We start from the raw sequence: 6,000 nt of genomic DNA, 5'->3' as shown, positions 1-6,000 counted from the left end.
GATAGCGAATGCATTATTATATTGTGTGTGTATTGCTTTACTGCTGACTGCCTGGTCAGTATTGTTCCCACCAGATGACCTTTGACATGTAGCTCTGCCTGTTTGGACCCTACAGTCTCAGCCAGGGCACAAGATGAGTGTGTGTTGATGCGGTGCAAGAATTTGACTTGTTACCTGCCAACAAAGTACAACAACGGGATGTTTCGTGGTGCATTAGCAAGTTGATGAATGTGTTCACACACACATACACACGACTCAAGGTCTTTGCAAGCATTGTGGCGCATTTGCTATCAGAGTGGCCGAGTCCTTGAAAACAGTTTATCAATCACTACTGGCTCAGTTAAGATGAGAGAGAGAGAGAAGATTGTGATGGAAGAAAAGAGGAAGAGATCAGAATGTGAAAAAACTGTGGAAGAGGGACACAGCGGTTTCTGGTAAAAGCAAGTTCCGCTGTAGCGTGCTGGAGTGTGTGCGTGTGTTTTGGAAACAGTGTATCTATGCGCGTGTGTATGCATCACTCAGTTTTAACGTATAAGTCTGTTGTTATTTATCATGCCGTGAGGTCAGGCCTTAAAGTCACTATCCATAACCACTGCCACCACAACAAATAGCTTGAAAGAATGGAAAAAAAGACTCCAAAAAACATGTGTTAGTTATTAAACTACAATCTTTAAAAAACAGAACAGTCAGGTACACTAACATTCAAAAGTTTGGGGTCAGTTTTATTTTTTGACAGAAATGACTTTTACTCAGCAAGGTTGCACTAGATTGATTAAAAGTGACAGTAAAGACATTTATAATGTTCCAAGATTTCTAGTTAAAATAAATGGTCCTTGCTTGGAACTTTCTATTCTACAAATAATCCTGAAAAATACAGTATCACCATTTCCACCAAAATGTCAAGCAGCATGAGTGTTTTCAACAGTGATAATTATTAAGAAACTTTACTTGAGCCTTAAAATCAGCATATTAGAATGATTGCTGAGGGATCATTTGATACTGAAGACTGGAGTAATGGTTGCTAAAAATTCAGCTTTGCCATCTCAAGAAATTATATTTTAATAAATGATAAAATACAAAACAGTTATTTTAAATTATAATAACATTTCACAATATTACTGCTTTTACTGTGTGTATGTATATATATATATCCCTTTGGAGAACAAATCCTAAAATTCACATTTCATTTCAGAAAGTCTTACATCAGTATATATATACCAATACAATACACGTTTATAATTTGGAGATTTAACAAATGTTAAAACATCAATTGTGCCATTTGCACAAAAACCTAAACAAACTAAACTAGTGGAGTATTTTAGTTGGTAAATGTGAAGTGGCAATTAAAATACATTTAATCAAACTGAGTTACATTATTCAGTTCCAAGTTTGCTAATTTATGTGTTTTCAGTGGGTCTGAAGCCCATTTCTTAATTTACCAGCCACATTAACACTACCCAGTGGTTTAAAGCCACAGACCTATTTCCTGTTACAGATGTGTGACACAAAATCCATGCTAGAAAAAGGTCATTTAAAGAGAAAAGAGTGAGATGTGAGATGTGGAATGAGAACAGAGAGGATAGTTCAGTAAGAATGAAATGGAAAGAAAAACTAATTTGCAGGAAATGGTTTCATATTCATGCAACATAATTGTACAGATGTCTGTCTGTGATTTCTACTCATATTTTATGGCAGTTATAAAGACACACATTTGCTGCTTTACAGAAGTTTGCTCAAAGATCGGTACTTCCCTCTGCTTTTCAGACACTGTAATCGAGAGACTTTAAAGCATTGGGCTTTTCCCTGACACACACACAGTGACACACACATACTGACTCACACACACACACACACACACACACACACACACACACACACACACAAGCTTAAGCCACGTGTGAGGGCCTTGGTAATTGCAGCTAAACTCTGTTAGTGTTTTTAATGATTATCGAAGTAAACTTATCAGCACATTTTCCTGATACTCACTGAATCAGGCAGTGGACATTTCAAATAATGAAACAGAAAGGTACATTCTGACATACTGAAGCAGTAAGTGTACATTTTGATAAACTCATTCAACATACACACTGATGTTCAACATTTACAAAAAAAGATATTATGTACTGTAACAATGTAACAAATAGTTAAACAACTTTGTTTTGAATCAGTGCAAGATGAGTCATCAATATTTTTGGTCTTTTTTTCAAGAAGAGAATTGTCTAAAATTGTTAAAAGTGAGTGCATATTAAGGTTTAGGAGCTAAAGACATGGAATGAAACAAATTAGAGGACAGAGTGGAGGAAGTGAAATCTGTGTGATATTTCACTGGCATCACTCATTTCTGTGACTACCAGTGTCTGACCTTTTACATCACAGTGACATCATCACACATATTGTCATCTACTGAATTGCTAATTGTTCTCTTACCACACATACATCTGTATCAGATCAGTTACAATAATGCAACAGACAAACAGTTCATTCACAGCTCTGAAAGGAATTGCCTACAATCAGCCCAATCTGTTCTCAATCACTTTTTTCTTCCTTTCATCCTGCCATCTGCGGATTTACCCTTTCTGATTTTTATAGCTCAAAGTACCTTCCCTTTTTCTGAACTCTTGCCATATCTGCTAAACCAGGGGCTCTTAATTGGTGGGCAAATAATAAAATGCAAATAATACAATTTCAGGTGCACAGGATTTTTGAGGCCATTAACATTCACCAATATTTTAACACTAAGATGACCCTTTCCACATTTGTAGTTAATATGCTGCATCAAAATGACCAAACTGTAAAACTTCAGACAAGTTACATTTTGCGAAATACTTGTGAATTGTTCTGTTACTATCAAAGACCATCATGACATACAGTACTGGCAACCAGTAAACAGCATAAGATCACAGTCAACAGTGATACATTAAAAAATGTGATATAATGTAACTAACCATAAAAGTAACTAGGACAATTAAACATTTCTAATATGTTTTTGACATCAAAGATCACTTATCGGATCAAAAAAGATATTTTGGTGCAAAAACATTTGCCAATTCGTACAAAACAGCTTAATTAGCCAGATACCATGTTATTCTCGAAACTATGAAAAAATAAAAGTAAATATGAGATTACATCAAATATTGTTTCATTTGCAATCATGAGAAATGCACTTTTTTGACCACAATTTGTTGGCTGCTCAGAGAAATTCAAGAGACAATCCAAACAGTCAAACTATAAAGATAGCAAATTACACATCTGCAGCCTTTTACATGTTTACAAAGTTGTTCATTTTTGCTTATTGCCGGGCCTACGCAGGATCGCCAATCTGGGTTTTGAAGCAAAACCACTGTTGCAAACCACTATTTAACAATTACGCGGCTGGTTTGGTGAACAGTGCTCAAAAATGTCCAAATCTTTGTTTTGGTAAAGCCTCTAAAACTATGCAGAAATGAAGTGACCGAGAGAAGAAACTTCTCTTTCATCATTCATCTCATTTTTCATCCGCTCTGAAACAACTCTCTCTTGCTTTTGTTTGATCTGTTCCCAAACCCTTTGATGTGCTGTGCCATATCATTTATAAAAATGAAGTGTAAGCACACCATCATTCTTGAAGACACACTATCAAGTTTACACACACACACGGACGTTCATATTAGCTATCAAAAGCTGCCCATTAGACAGATGCCAGCTGCTCTTCGGTGTAGTCCTGCACGCACGCACACAAGCACGCACACACACACACACACACACACACACACAAAAGATGGAAGGTAAATCAGTTAAAGTTTTTCCCTATTTCACCCACCTCTTTTACTGATACAAATCCCTCACTGTCTGTTAAACAGTGAAACACGTTTCTTTTCCAACCCATTTGCCCACTGACACCAAATTAACTTTTTCTTTCCCTTTTCTTTATTCTCCCTCTATCTTTCCTCCAGTTCATTGTTAAAACAGATGTTTATCTGGCTCTTCCATTAGTAGGAGCTGCTGTGTGCATGTGTGTGAATGAGGAAACAAAAATGACTATTTAATATTGAACGTGGGACAGCAATGAACTGTGGGTAATGGAATGAGCGCTGCCATAGATTCCAACTGCAGGTGACTAAGTTGATTATTAACAGGTCTATGTAATTAGGTATGAGATTTGTTAGATCGGGGGTCTTCAGGGGTGGTCTACAGTACTTCTGCAGGTACTAAGTTTTTGGAAGGATCTATTAACTCATTTTAAAATGTAAAAAGCAACATATAGAGTATATTACATAACTATGATACTAAGCACATGTTGTGATAGGTCAAGCATGTACTTAGTTTTACACAATATTTAACAGGGCACCATCTCTTGATCCACCAAGACATCTTTGGCCTGCAAAAAGGCCCCAAAGACAGACCCAGCAGAATCAAAATCATGGTATGTGTCCCAAATCACAGCATTATTACAAGCTTAAATTATAAAAAAAAAACAAAAGCCCTGAGGAAAAAATATATATTTAATAGTCTTTATTCAGAGGACATAAAAATAAAGTGATCACTGCATACCAAAAAAATAAAAATAAATACACAAATGGAAACGCAAAATATTTTTGATATCACAGCAACATCAGTGTCAATTTGTAGTATAAGCTTATATTAAAAATATTCATGTTTTTTATTTAGTCTATATAAAATATTATATAATTTAGTATGGTTTAATTATGATTTTTAATTATTTGATGAATAAATAAATGTACATTGTACATGCAGTTCATAGTGTACATACAAGTTTTTTGATTCATATTTATGACTACAAAGTTACACACACTCAAGTTCATATTTCAATAAAAGTTTAAGCAACTACACACTGCAGAATTCAGGACACATCAGCATCAGGCACCATCAGGATATTAAATTTCTGTGAATGCCATGTGGCTAAAGAATTGGTAAGGCCTCAAGGGACTGCTCAAACAAACACACACACACACACACACACACACACACACACACACACACTCTGCCAAATATCTACAGTGTGCTTGTGTGTGCATGACAATGTTATTTTGTGGTTTGAACTTGAAGAGAATGGCACAGAGCTCTTGAAGAGTTTCTTGGCCTCTATTTTTTAACCACCCTTCTCGGTCCCTCAAAAACTGCTCATTGCAGAGGATCAGGGAATGGAACAACACTTACACACTGACACACATTTTCTGTGGCAACCAGCGGTGGTCACAGCTAATGAGGTGTGCAAGGACCAAGTGGCCACACAGACGAAAACAAAGAGCTGCATCTGAACTGTCCTTGGCCACACATGCTCATGTTGTGTCTCTAGGAGTTAACACAAAGGGACAGACTGAGTTACTGGAGAGAAAGAGCCCCTGAAAGAAAAGAAGAAGAAAAGAAGTGTTGAGAGACTCTGGGGGAGTTCACAATGAAGGATTGTCAATTTAACCTGCCTTTGAACTGCTTGACTCTGAATCAGATTCATTTGATTCAAAATTAATTTGACAGTTCAGATTCACTCTGAATCCAACAAAGCTTGAATTGCTTGAACTGAATTACATGGTGATAGAATGAAATACTGAAGACAATTAAATGGAATTTTACCATGAATAATATAATATAAAATAATATAATACATTCAAAATGTGTAAGGAAAGAAGTAAAATACATCTAGTTATAGTTAATAATTAATCAAACCAAAATGAAATATAGTATTTAAACATTTTTATTTATATGAACTAATAAAAAAACCTGCTTTTAATGTGAGTTTTTTCCCCCCAAGGTGTAATGCCCTGGACTAAAGAATTTGAAAAATATTAATTTATACATAGTGCTACAGACCGTATAGAAAAGAAAAAAAGGATTAGATCTTTTTTCAAATCATCTACAAAGATCATCTACAAATGAACATAAAAGACCTCTAATTGAATTACCCCTCTTTTTGGTCCTGTCAGCCAATCAGATTTCAGGGTCAGGTTTAAAGTTGAGGGTGGGGCATCAACAAATCATCCTTTCACTTTCCTCTGATTTTAT

Source organism: Barbus barbus, assembly GCF_936440315.1.
Source record: "Barbus barbus genome assembly, chromosome: 28".
Taxonomy (NCBI): domain Eukaryota; kingdom Metazoa; phylum Chordata; class Actinopteri; order Cypriniformes; family Cyprinidae; genus Barbus; species Barbus barbus.
Note: the sequence above shows the minus strand (reverse complement) of the source record.